The 17220-nt window shown below is 42.4% G+C and overlaps 1 protein-coding gene and 1 pseudogene across 5 annotated transcripts in view; one reads left to right on the top strand and one right to left on the bottom strand.

Moving 5' to 3' along the window:
- The window catches only part of GRAMD1B (GRAM domain containing 1B), a 336257-nt gene that overhangs the window by 256682 nt on the left and 62355 nt on the right, over positions 1-17220 (bottom strand). The gene's annotated exons all lie outside the window — the stretch shown is intronic.
- On the top strand, positions 2879-3351 carry LOC142447091 (low molecular weight phosphotyrosine protein phosphatase pseudogene; annotated as a pseudogene).

The raw sequence follows: 17220 nt of genomic DNA, 5'->3' as shown, positions 1-17220 counted from the left end.
AGCGATAAAGCATCAAGGCAGAGGTTACTAAGTAAACAGTGCATCGTGGCGCTGGCGCAGAATCTGGACAGTACCACAGACTGGACAACAAACAAGTCTGACTCGGAAGAAGTATATCCAGAAAGTTCTGCAGAAGCAAGGATGGCAAGGCTTCGTCACACACACTGTAGACATGTTTTCCTAAGGGACCAAATCAAAAACCAAACTCACTGCCATCAAGTCAATTCTGATTCATAACCACCCTTCAGGGTAGAGCAGAAGCGCCCCTGTGGGTTTCCCAGCTGTAGCTCTTTACAGGAGCACACAGTCCCATTGTCCTCAGTCCTAGAAAAGGACGCCATGCTTGTGCAAGGGTCTGTGCAGAAGAGAAGACCCTCGGGGCGATGACTGGACACGTGACTGCAACAAGGGCCTCAAACACAGCAACCACCGAGAGGCCACCACAGACTTGGACGGTGCTTTCTTCTCTGACACCCCGGGCCACTTGAATTGGAAGCAACTTGATGGCACCTAGCAACAATATCAAAGTCTCTATTAAATCTTTAATACAAAGATTTAAGGGTTTTGTTTAAATATCTCAGAATACTAATAGTGTTTCTTTCTCTTTGCCCCAAAGGAATCTTAGAAGAAGGGTCCATGGTTAGATCACAGAATGCAAAAAGACAAGGTATTTTCAGGGGACCAAGACCTAACTGGCCTAGCAGGACATTGATACTACAGAGCCTCATCCCCAGATGAAAGAGCCCCTGGATCTTCAATACACTGATGAAGACAAAAATGAAGCCACTTACGAGACCTACACAAACATCTAGCAGTTTGAGTACATAGGGCCCTAAGAATGGGAGTCTGTGGGGGCTTTTCATTTAAATCCACTAGCTAAAATGAGAGCAGGCACCTGTGAATGGGCTTTTAACAAATATACCCTACTTCGGAAGGGTGTGCATATGTGTGAGACAGGAAGAGATGCAAGGTTACATTGTAGCTAAACCACAGGCACTGGAGTAAGGTGCTTTCCCTATCCTACCCATCCATCCATTTATTCCATGATTGTGAGAGATTGGTATATTATCCCAACGTTAGTTTTCTATTCCATGAATGTGTTCTCCCAACATATAGACACAGTCCTCAGTCAAAAAGTGAACTCCAGTCCTAAAGTCTGCCTTGAATTTGTGTGTAACTTAAAACAGTCACAGTTTATGTCTAACAACAGTTAGTCAAATATTTGCCCTAATATTGAGAATAGAGTACCTTTTCACACATAAAAACATTAAAGAAACACTGCCAGGTACATTAAAACATTGTTAACAACAACAACAAAAAAAGAAACACATGCACGATTACAGAGCTGCTTCAGACTTGTGACTCTATAGGACAGAGCGGACCTGCTCAGTAGGGTTTTCAAGACTGTAAGTCTACAGAAGCTGACTGCCTCATCTCTGCCATGGAGTGACTAGTGGGCTCAAACCACCAACCATTTGGTTAGCACTTAACCCATTGCACCAACAGGACACTTCAAAATAATAATGTGATAATGTTTTGTTATGTGACACAAAGTAGTGTCTACTTGTTATTATGGACCATTGTATGTACCTCACAATTTTAATATAATAGGCTTTATGGGGGCTCATAAATTGGGTACTGCTTATATTCATTGAGTAGTCATCAAGAATCAAACACTATTTCCTACAAAATAGACCAAAATTGTTCGTAAGGAGTTAACATTCTAATTGGTGAAAAGAGATATTAAACATAGGTATGAGTAGGTCAATGAGAGAATAGGTTAGGTTTTGCCAACTTGAGACTATTAAAAGTGAAGGGGTGGAGTTTAGCCCGTCAATCAGGTTGCTGCTTGATGACCTCATTTGGAGACACTACGGAGACAAATTGCTCGCTGGAGGTGGGGCACACTCACTCCCTGTGAGACATTCATGATGACAAGACACATGGGTAGAAACCAAATGTTTTGAGAATGATGAAGGCAACGAATGTACTTGACACCATGGATGGATGTATACATTGTGATACAAATTGTACAAGCCCCAATAAAATGATTTTTTTTTAAAAAAAGACCCGAGGCTATGCTAGCTCCCTGGAGCTGGAGAAGCCATGTGGAGACCCACACCCGTGCTGAGATGCTTCCACCACCACTGGATCCACAAGACTTTCCATATGCTAGCCTGTGATCTTCCTGCATTCAGCGTCATTGCATGTGTTCAGTGAGTCTGAAGAAGAATTTATAAATGGATATCGGACATATGGGCTACTATCAGTTTTATAAACTTGATCTGGACTGGGATATTTTCTCAATATACACTTGCTCTTGTATATAAAGCTCTCTCTTATACGCACGAGTGTCTATGAATTTGTTTCTCTAGTCTAACCCGGACTAACAATAGAAGGTGTTACAGGTTAGTAAAAGACCAGAGAGGTTAGAATGAGGTGGGGGCCAGTTGCAATTTTAGATTAAGGAGTCACAGTAGGCTTCATGAGGAGATATTTGAACAAAGACTTGAGAGCAGTAAAGGAGCTAAACATCCATTTGTAAGCACAGGATTTTACTAGTACTATCTCAGAAAGTTATTGGATTAAATGAAGTCAGGGTGGAGAATGCCTAATACAGCGCCTGGCACACAGCAAGTGCAAACTAAAGCAACAGTAATAGTGGGAAGCTTATTTTTAGTGGTGGCAGCGTGGGTTACACGTTGGGCTGCTAACCACAAACAGGATCAGTAGTTCAAATCCATCAGCTGCTCCTCAGAAGGAAGATGAGTTTTTCTCCCATAATTTTTTGCAGTGTTGATAATGTGCAAGTGCCAGGATCCGTGAGGTTTTCAGTTGGGGGTTCTGACACGCCCTGTACATCTCTGTGCGTGTGAGCATGGCATCGCAGGCTCCCAGGTGCATTCTGTTTGCATGCCTGGGTCACATTCGTCGTTCACCTATTGCAAAAGCAGTTTGCAGAAAACTTGTAGCCGAGCAAAAGATTTTAGATAAGTGGACCATTGATAGTGGTGCTGGTTCGGACTAGAAGAGTCACCAGATTCATGAGCTCTATGCTGCTTAGGAAGTCATGACATTAACTCAGCTCACAAAGCAAGGCAGATTCCCAAAGAAGACTTTGCCACATTGGATTATCTACTATGTATGGATGGAGAAAGCAATCCGAGAGGCCTGACTAGAAAAGGTAATCAAGTTAAAAACTGCAGAGCTAACCTTGAACTACTCGGAAGCTGTGATCCATACAAACAACCTATTACTGACGATTCCTCTTAAGGGAATGACTCGGACTTTGAGACTGTGTGCCACCAGTGTCGTAGGTGCTGCAAGGCATGTTTGGAGAAGGCAAGCTAAAGCTGTCCCCTTCACTGCTGCCAAAGGCCAGCTGTGGTGAGCACCTTTCCCACAATGCTCTGCGGAGTCAGTCACGCGGATGTGAGTGTGGAGGAGCGCTAGTTCCACAGCTCAATGTCGCAGCTACTTCTTCAGTAGACCGGCTGTTTCTGACTTGAGAAACAATTGGAGATGGAAATCAGTTGTGATTGGTAGAATAAATAAACATCATTTGATTTATGGGGTACATTAAATCTTCTCAATTAGTTGAACTCCCCACTTATGCTCATTATAAGCAAAGTAGTAAAAAAAAAACAAAGTAGAAAATTTTGTGTGTGTTTTGTAGCAGGGTCGTTTTCTGGTGTTTGGTAGGTACAAATCTAAGGACTGCCATTACTTAGAAATTCTTAATTATGGTCATAATAAATAATGAAATACAACATCACTTTATGGGACAGGCCAACAACCAGGCCAATTGAGCCTTTTAAATAGCCTGTTCTAACTCGCCAAAAAGTTACATGGTGTGTTATTGAAAGACAAGCACCCTCTTCATTATGATTTTCAAGGATCTCTCTACCAGGAGACCCAGTGACATAGTGTTTACAAGTTAGGCTACTAACTGCAAGGTCAGGAGTTTAAAACCTCCAGCATGCCATGGGAGAAAGGTGAGGTTTTCTCCTCTTGTAAAGTTACAGTCTCAGATATCCACAGAGGTGTTTCCAATCTGTCCTATTAGGGCAACCCGAGTCAGAACTGACTCGATGGCAGTAAGATTGGTCAGGGTTTATCTACTAGGGTTGCTAAAAGAAAATGAAGATCTTCCACGATTATTTAATGATTAGGTACTGTGTTAGTCTGGATAGACTAGAGAAACAAAATTCATAAACACTCATAATTTTATGAGAGAGAGTTTCATATAAAGGGTAATTGTACATTAAGCACCCCAACTCAGTCTAGTCCAAGCCCATAAGTCCAACATTAGTCCATATGTCTGACATCAATCTACAAAGTCCTCCTCAAATTCACAGAACACATGCAATGAACCAAATGCAGGAGGAAAGCCGAATCAGTGAGTGTGTAAGCATCTCAGCGCTGGCAGGGGCCTCCACGCAGCTTCTCCAACACCCAGGGCTGCATCAGGGTAGGTCCATGGGAATTCTCCTCAGGGATGTTTCACAGGAAGTGAGCCTTGCCAGCTGAGGCAGAGAACTAGCTAAGGCAGCTGCACACTGATCCAACCATCAGAGAGCAAGAGACCAGATAAGCAAGGCTCACTGAGCCATTTATCGCTCTGCTCTTCAATTAATCCCACATGTGTTCATCAGTCAGATTGGCACAATAAACCTAACTATCACAGGTACAAATTGCAAAGATGTATTATACCTGCTTGTGACAAACTATGGATTTTGCCCTCAGAGGGCACATAACCCAGTGAAAGAGATAAGCTATTCAAAAAAGAGGTGCACAAGGGGCCTTGGGAATTACACGGATTATTTCAAGAAGCCATTCTACTAAACCATAAGGAAGCCTGAAGAGAGAGATCAGTCTTATAGATAAGGAAATTACACCTTGCCTAGAAGCTACTTCCACCACTTGTCTGTCAGTTTGTGGCACTGTGGTGGCTGGCATGTTGCTGTGATGCTGGGAGCTGTGCCACCAGTATTCCCAATGTCAGGAAGGTTACCCAAAGCAAGCGAGTTTCAGTAGCACTATCAGTCTAAAAAGAGACAATGAAGGAGTTGCCTACCCACTGAGGAGGAAGTAGCACTGAAAACTGTATGCGTAGCTTGGAAACACTATCAGATACTGAAAGCCTTCAGAATGTAAGCAGAAGATGGTCGGAGATAGTGCTGGAGGATGGGCTTCTTGGTCCAGAGGGCACTGGGAATGTCACTGAGGAGGAGCTGATTTCTCAGAGTGGAGTTGATCACAGTGGCATGAACGGAGTAAAGCATGTGCAAGTGGAGCCTTCAGGACCTTCACTTGCTGATGGGGCCTGATTCAAGATAGGGAGAAACAGCTGCAAAAGTCTAATAATTGGAGTTTGGAATGCTCAAAGTATGAATCTAGGAATATTGGACGTGGTCGAAGGTGAGATGGAACACATAAAGATTGATATCGTAAACCTGGCACTCTTTGATACTCACCTTCCTGACATGATCACTGAAGCAAATGTGGTGAAGAGAGCGGATGGTGCCTGGCTATAAAAAGATATAGCATCTGGGGTCTTAAAGGCTTGAAGTCAAACAAGTAACCATCTAGCAGGGAAGCAAATAAACCCACATGGAAGAAGCACACCAGCCTGTGTGATCATGAGGTGTCAACGGGCTCAGGCAACACTTATCAAAAGATCCAAAACAAACAACTGTATCGATGCGAAAGAGGGGGGTTGGAGTGATACCCAAAGCCTATCTGTAGATAACTGTATATCCCACCCCCCACACACACAGAGAAGTGGTATAAGGAAGGGATGATTCAACCAAGGTGTAATATAGAGCGGACTAATCACACGTCATTCCTCTAGTTCCTGAATGCTTCTTCCCCGCACTATCATGACCCAGTTCTAACTTATAAATCTGGCTAGAATGGAGAACACGCATTGTTACAGGTAAGTGCTCTCCACACAGGGAATCCAGGAAAGGTAAGCCCAGGAACAGTAATGGGAGTAGCTATTTCATGAGGGTAAGGGGATGGTCAGGGAGGGGGACGGGTGAGAAAAGGGGGACCCATCACAAGATTAGATATATAGCCCTTCCACCCCACAAAGGGGACGAATAACAGAAATGTGGGTGAAGTGAGACAAAGGACAGTGTAAGATATGTAATAACCGTAACAATATATAATGAATTGATCAAGGATACAGGAGGGTAGGAGGTAGGGGGAGGGAAGGGAAAAAGAGCTTATATCAAGGGCTCAAGCAGAAAATGTATTGGAAATGATGATGGCAACATATGTACAAATATGCTTGATTCAATTGATGTATGGAATACTATAAGAGCTGTAAGAGCCCCAATAAAATGATGAGGGAAAATTTTAAAAAACAAACATTGATATCATAGGCATTAGCTGAAATGGTCACTTTGAATCAGAAAATCTTATGAAAATAGATATGAAATCATATGAAAAATCTCTGCTAGGAATAACAGAATCAAGCAGAATGAAGTTCATTCATTGGGAAAAAGAAAAGGATATTTTCAAAATCAGTCACAAAATACAATGCTGTCTGTGCTAAGATTATATCTATCTGCCTTCAATCAACAACTATTTTTCAAATTTATGCACCAACCAGAAAAGCTAGTGATGAAGAAATTGAATTATTCTACCAATGTCTTTAGTCAGAAATTGAACCAACATGCAATCAGGATGCATTGACAATTATTGGTGATTGGAATGCAAAAGTTGGACAGAGAATGACAGAAAGTTGGTGATATCATGCTAGGATTTTGCGAGAACGACTTGTTCATAGAAAATAACTTTTTTCAACAATGCACACTATACACATTGACTTCCCCAGATGGAAGACACAGAAATCACATTGACTACATCTGTGAGAAGAAGAGAAGCACAATATCAGCAGCTAAGACCAGGCCAGGGATGACTGCAGAACACATCAACTGTTCACATGTAAGTTCAAGTTAAACATGAAGAAAATGCAAACAAGTTCACAGGAGTCAAAAGACAACCTTGAGTGTACCCACCTGAGAGCTCAAGAACAGATCTGACACAATGACCACTAATGACAGACGACCTGAGGAGCTGTGAGGGGACAGCAAGACCATTGTTTATGAAGAAAGCGAAAGGTCATTAGAAAGAAAGAAAGAAAGAAAGAAAGAAAGAAAGAAAGAAAGAAAGAAAGAAAGAAAGAAAGAAAGAAAGAAAGAAAGAAAGAAAGAAAGAAAGAAAGAATCAGATGGATGTCAGAAGAAACTCGGAAACTTGCTCTTGATTGTAGAATAACTACAGCAAATGGAAGAAATGATGACGTCAAGGAGCTGAATAGAAAATTTCAAAGGACAGCGCTAGAAGACAAAGCAAAAGACTGAGAGAAAACCAGAAAGGAAGAACACTCTCAGCATGTCTGAAACTGAAAGAACTGAAGGAAAACTTCCAGCCTCGAGTTGCAATATTGAAAAATTCTATGGGCAAACTATTGAACGATGCAGAAAGCATCAAAGGAAGCTGTAAAGAATACACAGAGACACTGTATCAAAAAGAACTAGTTGGTGTTCCACCATTTCAGAAGGTATTATATGAACAAGAACCAATGGTGCTGATGGAAGAAATTTAGTCTACACTGAGGGCCGTAGCTGAAAACAGAGCTCCAGGAATTGATGGAACACAAATGAAATGTTTCAACAAGCTCATGAAGCAATGGAAGCACTCACTCATCTATCCCTGGAAATTTGGAAGACAGCTACTTGGCCAAATGACTGGAAGAGATCCACATTTGGATCCATTTCAAAGAAAGGTAATCCAAGAGAAGTCTCAATCTATAGAGCAGTATCACTGGTATCACATTATCATAAAGTTTTGCTGAAGACCACCAAACAATGGCTGCAGCAGTACATTAACAGGGAGCTTCCAGAGGTTCAGAATGGATTCAGAAGAGGACATGGACCAAGCGGCATCATTGCTGATGTCAGATGGATCTTGGCTTAAAGCAGAGGACACCAGAAAGATGTTTACTTTTGTTTTATTGACTGTGCCAAGGCATTCAACTGGGTAGATCATCACAAATCATGAATGGCCTTGAGAAGAATGGGAATTCCAGAACACTTCCTTGTGCTCATGCCAAACTTGTACATGGGTCAAGAGGCAACTGTGAGAACAGAAAAGGGGCATACTGCAGGGTTTAGAATCAGGAAAGGTGTGTGTCAGGATTGTATCTTCTCACCTTATTTATTCAATCTTCATGCTGAGAAAATCATCAGAAAAGTTGGATTATATGCAGAAGAACGTGGCGCCAAGATTTCAGGAAGGTTTGTTAACAAGTTGCAGTACGCAGATGACACAACTTTTTCTTGCTGAAAGTGAAGAGGATTTAAAGCACTTGCTGATGAAGATCAAGGATTGTAGCCTCAACATGAGGAAGACCAAAATCCTCAAAACTGGACCAACAGACATTATGATAAAAGGTTGAAGCTGTCAAGGATTTGGTCTTGCTTGGATCCACAATCAATGCTCATGGAAGTAGCAGTCAACAGATCAGAAGACACATTACATTAGGTAAATATGCTGCACAAGACCTGTTTAGAGTATTGAAAATCAAGGACTTACTTTGAGGATTAAGATGCGCCTTACCCAAATCAGGGTATTTTAATTGCTTCATATGCATGAGAAAGTTAGGCACTGAATAAGGAAGACCAAAGAAGAATCGAGGTCTTGGTGCTGGAGATAAATATTGAAAGTACCATGGACTGCTAAAAGTACAAAAAGATGTCTTGGAAGAAGTAGGGTCAGAATGGTCCTTAGCGGCAAGGATGTGATACTTTGTCTTCCATACCTTGGACATATTGTCAGGAGAGACTAGTCCCTGGGGAAGGACATCATGCTTGATAAAGTGCAGAGGCAGCAAAAAAGAGGAAGGCCCTCAACAAGATAGATCGACACAGAAGCTGCAATAATGGTCTCAGGCATAGGAACAATTGTGAGGATGGCACAGGACTAGACAGTGTTTTCTTTGGGTGTGTACAGTATCATTGTGAGTTGAAACTGCCTCGATGGCACAACAGAAGCCACTTAGCTCCTAAGTGGGAGAGCAGAGATCTGAACTCATATCTTCTAAAGACCTGCTCTTTGCAACCTTTGCTCTAGGTCAGCATCTCCCTAGATAAAAGGATCTGAACGTTTTCTTTGCCGGCATCTTCTTTCTAGGTGTTCCTAACCCTTCTTCAGGGTCTATACAATGCTCCTGCCCTTGAAGAGGAGCCCTATCCTTAGAAGTGAGTCATGGCTGCCACCACCCATTGGAACAGGGACTCATAGTACAGAAACTATTCTCTAGGTCTTGTATAAACAGGGAGCTCCTGGGTGCAAACAGATAACATGCTCACTGGTGGTCCAGACATTTAAGTGCTCATTCCAAAGGCTGGAGGCTTGCATCTACTCATAGGCACCACAGAAGAAAGGTCTGCGCATCCACTTCTGAAAAATCAGCCATTGAAAACTATGGAGCGGGGGAGGGAGGGGGAAAAAAAAAAAGAGGACCTGATGCAAGGGGCTTAAGTGGAGAGCAAATGCCTTGAGAATGATTGGGGCAGGGAATGTATGGATGTGCTTTATACAATTGATGTATGTATATGTATGGATTGTGGTAAGAGTTGTTTGAGTCCCTAATAAAATGTAAAAGAAGAAAAGAGAAAAAAATGATTAGGGCAAAGACTGTACAGATGTGCTTTACACAATTGATGTATGTATATGTATGAACTGTGAAAAGAATTGTATCAGCCCCAATAAATTGTTAAAATAAAAAAAAAGAAAGGTTTTCTTGCTAACAATTTTCTCATGTTGAATGACACTTGAATTCGAAATATAAGATACTCCACATTAAAAAAAAAAAGAAAACTATGGAGCACCAAATACCACCATTGGGTCAATTCTGATTCACAGACTCCCTATTGGACAGAGCAAAGCTGTCCCCTTTGGGTTTTCAAGGCTATAAAGTTTTACAAGAACAGAAAATATCATCTTTCTCCCGGGGACTCTTGACCTTGTGGTTAGCAGTCCATGAGCACAGGTCTGATATCCATGGTGCCACATGAGTCACATTCTGCAGAGACTGGGTTTGCTGCATGTGTGTGTGCAGGTAGAAATGTAAGTCCTTAGCCATATCCAAACCACATTTGAAGCATTTAAGAAGCTATGGTGGTATCATGGCTAGACTGCTAACAGGAAGATCAGTCGTTCCAACACACTAATTGCTCCACAGGAGAAAAATGAGGCAGTCTCCTTTCATAAAGATTTACAGCCTGGGAAACACTATGGGGGTCATTCTACTCTGTCCTATAAGGCCACTATGAATCAGAGTTGCCTTTGACAATGAGTTTGGTAAGGGACAGCTGGACACAGCTGATTTGACTTTGAATGTTGGTTTTCTGCCTTCTTTGGGCATTTAGGACTAAGAAGTCCTCTCCCTATATTTTCTCTACCCATACTGATCCCTTCACTTTCCTTTCCCCCTTTAATTTATTTTTTTATCTCAATGAGTTCTTCCCCTTTCTTTTTTCCTTTCCATCTCTTCTTTTGTTTCTATAAATTGCTCTTTGTCTACAAAACTTTCACTCCCCCAGTCCTGAGCAGCTGGTCCAGTCTATAGGTAAAATCTTCCTAGACTTGGCCTGCCTGCTAGCTGCCTGGAGCTAGTGAAATCAGAGGGTCAGAGAGGGGGATGGGGATGGGGAAGGGAAAGGGAAATGGACGGTCCCTTTCTAAAGTCCGATCGTGTGACTCAATAATTCGACCTCCATCGCACTTTAAAATTAAAGGTAACTGAGAGAGGGTAAGTCATGGACCTGTTAGCACAGATTAAAAGAAAGCAAAGAAAAGACTTACTTTGAGGATTAAGATGCGCCTTACCCAAATCATGGTATTTTTAATTGCTTCATATGCATGGGAAAGTTGGGCACTGAATAAGGAAGACCAAAGATGAATCAAGGCATTTGAACTATTGATCCCTGCAAATGACCTAACATCTCTTGCTCTTTTTTTGCTGTTGTGTTGTTGTTTGCTGTGGATTTTGTTGTTCTGGTTTGGTGGCTGGTTTGTGAACTATACTTTGATGCGCCTAATTTACCAACCTATACACTAGAAATAAGACACAGAAACCATCTTCACAAGTACCTACTGAGAAAGAGCACCCCCAAACAGCTCTTGATATGCTCTAGGCCAAATCCCTCCTTGTGCTAAGTGACTGAGTGCATTTTGAACTCTTCTGTCATGCAATACAGATGATCAGCTCTGTAAACATTTCCCTCACACCCCTCTTTTAATGGGAAAAAAATATTCAGCCTTGCAGATTTTCAAAGAAATAAAAATCAAGGCAGTAGCAGCAATTTACATACATCAAATTAGTAGCTCTGTCAGTGACTGAATAAACTAGCAAGGCCTTTTTGGCAACACATTTCAATTGTCCCAAAATGTTTATACTCCAAATCAGGGCTGATGAAAAGCCAAACCAGTTGCTGTCAAGTCAATTCCAAATTATAACAACACCATGTATTTAATTTGCTATCAATATTGATTGTTTCCTATGTGCCAGGTGCTTTTCCTAGTGACTCTATGTCTATTGACTTACAGCACGTTTCCTTAAGACACAAGTCAAAACCAAACCAACACCTACAAGGCAATTGTTTTTAATCATCTCTTTTTTACAAATAAGGAAACCTGACACAGAGCCATAGAGCTACCTGTAGTGAGCATCCGCTCTCGGAGAACACGTGACTTCAGGTCAGTTCACTTTCGAGTCTGCACTACTCTCTCTAGAGATTCCTGAAAATATGTACTAAAGGAAGTAACACAAAGGAATGAAAAATAAGTGGTCCTAGGATGTTTCCTAATGTATTCTTTTTCAATGAGGTCTGCAATCCTTGAGGGCAATGCAAAGAAAGATTTCGGCAAATGAGGCTATAGAGGTGGACCGGATTGCTCCAAAACATGGAGATGAAGAAAACTAACAATAGGCAAAATATTCATGGTCCAAACAAAATTTTAAAAGGGAATATATTACCACTGCTGTATTAAGGCCATGTGATTCCAAAAATATTTGGTTCTACCTCTACTCATCTTATCTGCTTCTAATGGGCTCTGAAAAAGAACAGAATGCCTGAGAAGTGTTGAGTGTCCACTGCACCCTTTGCCCAGATGCAAACCATTTCTACAGGGCAAGTCAGTCTTGCCCACTTGTAACACGGAAAAGGTGCCCCAATGGCATTCTCAGGTAAGCCTGGATGGCCAATGCCAAGATCAGCAGTTCCAGGCCACCAGCTACCCTCCGTAGAAAGTTGAGGCCATCTGCTCCCATAAAGCTTTATAGTCTTGGGAACCCTATCTATTGTCGCTGTGAGTCAGAATTGGACTAGATTGATGACAGTGGGTTGGGATGGGTTTTGGCTGGGGTTCTACTTACAGGTTAGTTTGTGCTCACAAGTGGCCAGTGTTAAGAGCACATTATTTAACTTGGATAGGTGTTAAACAGTATTAGCAACTAAGGAGAGTCTAACAAAATACCCACCCCACCAGCTACACTTGTGATTTTCCCAACAGTGCGAGGGGTTGGGCAGCAAAGCACAAGTCACGTCATGGACGCAAGATGGAGCTGCCTCCTCCTGGAAAGGCTTACGGACCTTGAACTCCTACATGGAGTGGCTCTGAGTTGTAAATCAGCTCAATGACAATGGCTTTGGTTAATTCTTGTGATTCTCGTAGCTGTTATTTTATCTACCCTAACTTATGGTTAAAATAAGTTTATGTTACCAACTTATAACTTTTCTAGATTGAAACCTTTTCTTTCTTTCCTTGAGCATTGAGTATTTATCATTTTTTAACTTGTTACCATCCTACTCCTTCAACAAACTCTTTGAATTTATATTTCAACAAACTTCACCACCATAATGCTTAAGTAACTCAAGTTAACCCCGGCTCCCGATGTCCCCAGAGGAGAAAGACTGGGCTTTTTACTCGCCCAACAGTCACAGTCTAGGAATGCCATAGGGAGACCTTGGAGTCAGCACTGACTCCACGGCAGTGGGTTAGGTCTGCAGATGCCTAGATGGCAAATGTGATTTTAGAGGTCAGCCAAAATCCTGCCACCTGGAGCCATCTGACAAAGGAAGCCATCCCCTGCAGAGATGGTCAACCCTGACACCTCTGACTCTGAAAATATTCACCCCATTTTGCAGCACTATCTTTATCATTTTAATAGACTTGTGGATTTTTTCACTATGACAATGGTCATAGATTATGTCCTCTCGAAATATCTCAGCTTGGCAGGGCCGTAATTCTCCTAGGTTGGGTGGTTATACGATGATCCCCCAGGATGTAAGGTGATGTGCTACGGCAATCCCGAGTGGATGCGATGCTGTTCACTCCATCAGGACTCTTGTGAATTCCTCTGGGGTGTGGCCTGCAGCCCCTTTTATATTATTAGAGGAGCACAGAAAGGGGATTGAGTAGAGAGGAAGGGATCTATTATCACAAAGGGAAAAGTGCCCAGGGACGGTTGTATCTTTGGGAACCAGGTCCCTGTGCTGGGAAGCCCCCAGACCCAAGGGAAAATTGATACCAAAGCACATGGCCATTTCCAAGGAGCATTAGGACCCTGATGCTAAAATCTGGAACCTGAAGAGAAGGAGAAAGCCTTCTGCCAGAGCTTCTACCCACTGTATCTGTGAAAGAATCACTGGCTGCTTAAAGCCACCCGATTTTAGTATTTCTGTTACAGCAGCACTGGATAACTAAGACAGTCAAGTTTAAGGGAAGACATGTTAGCTGTAGGCAAAGGTCCTTGACTCTCAAGCATGTCTATATGTCTACCATTAGGTACTTAGCTGTGTTATGGTAACGCAGACCCCAGAGGCCCAGTGACATCATTCCCACAGGCAAGTCAGAGAAGACCGGAAGGGTGCCAGCTGACAAAAGCCAGTGCTTGGCAGTTGAGGAAACCAGGAGGGGAAATTTCCAAGATGAGAGGGAATGACTGAGACATGCATTGCTGTTGATGTTGTTTTGTTGTTGTTGTTGTTGTTAGCTATTGTGGGGCCAACCCCTCTTCCGCATGGCAACCCCATAAACAATGTGCCATCCCCGTGTAATCAAGAGGGAAGTCATTTGCCAAGCCATCTTATCTGTATTAGCCCTTTCTAATTTCAACAGCCCTTCTACAAATTAACAATGTGATTTTGGCAACATCACTAAGGGAAGCAGGATATGGTGACTGTATAAACAAGAAAATAGGATCAAAGAAATGATGTGACTCCCATTAATCACATGGCAAATAGAAAAAGTGGGATTGCCAACTTGATGTGCCCTTTCCAAATTACCATAATTTTGGAAAACACTTCCCTGGTAATCACAGGGAAAGACAATGACAGGTTGAGAACAGGTCAAAGATCTTTACTTCACGATGATGCCTAGGTAACACAATTACATAATCACCCGGTTCTTCTTCCTGTGGTTCTTGGTAAAGATGACTCTAGCCAGCACGGCATCCAAGAAAACACAAGAAGATTTTTAAAAGACAACAAGGGAACTTATCAGTCCTCATCCCTTTGCATCTAGTTTTCTCAAACAATAAGAATGTCACTGTATGTGAACATTAGCAGGAATATCCCGCTTCCAGCTGCAGTTGATTTTTGACTGGAGACTTCTCCTGATCTTCAGGGGCCTAGCCTAAAAAAACTCCCAAATAAAAAAGTGTCAGGCCCAACAGTCTTGTTGTTAAGGAGGCAGTTTCTCCTGCATGAACCAATGCTCAACGGTTTGGAGACTGCCCCGATCCCCAGTAGACACCTGTACTGGTGGAACACACTTGCATAGATGCTCCCTACCCATCCGTGCCTGCTTTCACAGCTCGTCTTCCACATGTTTAAAATGTGGGCGATGGACCATACTTGCTGACTCAAGGGTTGAAGCCTCGGGGGAAGGTGGGTCCCAGAATGTTGCCTCATGCCACTCTGCTATTTTCCTAGGAAGCAATGAGCTGTACAATTTAGAACCTTGATTCATTCAAGTTATCATGAAAAATGGGGGAGGAAAAAAAAAAAGGTCCCATCCCTGGTTTAGATAACTATTCACTTTTTAGTTCCAAAGTTTGTTTTTATATAACACAAAGAGAGGAAATTAAAAAGTTTTTTTTAAAAAGCACAATGGCAGAGGCTTGGGAACTAGTCATGCAAACAAAGAGCCAGTTACGAACATGTAACAAATCCACATCGCTACAATGGAGTCAGTGCTGGCTCCTGTAACAAGACCAAAGTGGCTTTGTACATAGGTGCAGCTCTGATGGTGCAGTGGTTACACCTTGAGCTGTGTGATCTGAAAGGTCTGAAGTTGGAAAACGCCTGCTGCTCCTTGGGAGAAAAAGAGAACTTTCAACACTATCAACTGTTACTGCCTCGGATACGCAGAAGAACAGGATTACCCGGTCTTTTAGGGTCACCATGAGTCAGCATGGGCTCAATGGCAGTGAGTTTTCTTTTTTCAATAATGTCTTATCATGTAATTTCTTTCCATCTCACTTCATTCATATTGGTAACCATTCTGGTATCTTGGCTGATCTGAGAACAACTGGAAACTCTTGGGTCCGGAAGAGCTAAATACCTTCCCACTTGCACAGTCAAACACTAGCTCGCGGTTTAGGATGCACCATGAGGCTGTGCAGCTGGCCACACACTGTTCTTCCAAAGATTAGCTATAAGCATCCACTTTGCTAAACCTTGTTCATGGACATTATGTTCTCTCATTTGAACTTGTCAAGATTTTAGTTCTAAGCCCTAGAGTCTCTATCGTATACAAAAGCCTTAAAATTTGGAGGCGAGTGCCATGTAGGATCATGATAAGAAACAAGTAGTCATTTGCTGGTGGGTACAGAAAATCCAGGTAAGAGAGAGGCAAGGCTTTGCCCTTGTTGATGGTTGTATTCCCAGAGTTTAAGTCCATGTCCAGTGGGCAGAGGCAGTTTTAATTTTCAATTCCTGGCCTCATGTACAACCTCCACCCGTCTGATGGTCTGACGGTGTAGCTGTGTTCCTGGGCAGGTGTCAGCAGAGCTTCCCAACTAAGACAGACTAGAAAGAAACACCTGGTGATCTACTGTTGAACAGCATCCACAGTCAATCATGTGGACGGCATAAAATGGGGAATGTCTTTTTAATTGTGCATGAAAGTTGATATGACTTGATGAAAGCTAACAATAGTTAGTGCTTGGTATATAAACAGCATTCAATAAATATCTGCTGACTAGTAGATTCAATAAATGGACTTGCATTTTATTAGAGTGAGGAGATACAAACCTACGCCTGTTAATTTGCCTAGTGCCTTGGAGCTCTGGGACCCTGACTTTGCTCACTTTGCTTTGAGGAATAAAAATAAATCCACCCTGTTTGGTCCTCCCAGGCTAAAACCCAGATCAAATTGAAGGTCACCAGGTAGAGTGGAATAACAGGTTCTTAATGCCTTTTCATGGCCAGGATGATTTCAGATTCCAAAGTCCCCACAGGGCTAACAACTTTGCCAGAGAACAAAGTGCAATGAACTGAAACATCCTGGCAGCCACGGAAATCTGTAGGTTTCACTTCGCCTTCCCTTCTATCAAACAAGAGAGTTCCTCTCAGCCCAAAAGATGCCACCCCATTCCCAACGCCCTCAAAGGAGCCTTCCATGCCCTGACTGAGAGCAGATGAGTGTGCTAAGAAACCTGAGGTCTTCTCAACCTATCAAAGTCCATGGCCTTTCCCTGAATGGTCTGGATGCCAGGATTCTGGGGTGGCAGTGGGCTGGGAACATTCGTGTAAAATACTAATTTTCAATGTGGACTGTTCAGATTCCCATTTATTTGGGATTATTATCACGTCAGGTTACCCTTTGGGGAAAATAACACCTTCACAAGTATGCCCCAACCTTGTATTGCTAGTAAGCTATTATTTCATTCCACTTCGTGGAAAGAGAAACTAAGGATTGAAAACCCAAAGAATTTTGTAAAATAGCAACTATCCCCTCAACGTTTTAAAAGGCTTTGAGTTTGGGTCTGTTTTCTTTTAAATCCATGGTACAGGGGCGGGGCAGGGGCGGGGCGAGGTTCGCCTAGACAGCTGTGGTGATTTCTGGAGTATGCACCACGTGTGCAGAGATCTTTGTGTTGGCGTAATTGTTGAGTCCTCGCAACTAGGACAGTGG

The sequence above is a fragment of the Tenrec ecaudatus genome, chromosome 4 (assembly GCF_050624435.1).
Source record: "Tenrec ecaudatus isolate mTenEca1 chromosome 4, mTenEca1.hap1, whole genome shotgun sequence".
NCBI lineage: Eukaryota > Metazoa > Chordata > Mammalia > Afrosoricida > Tenrecidae > Tenrec > Tenrec ecaudatus.
Note: the sequence above shows the minus strand (reverse complement) of the source record. Positions and strands in the feature narration are given on the sequence as shown.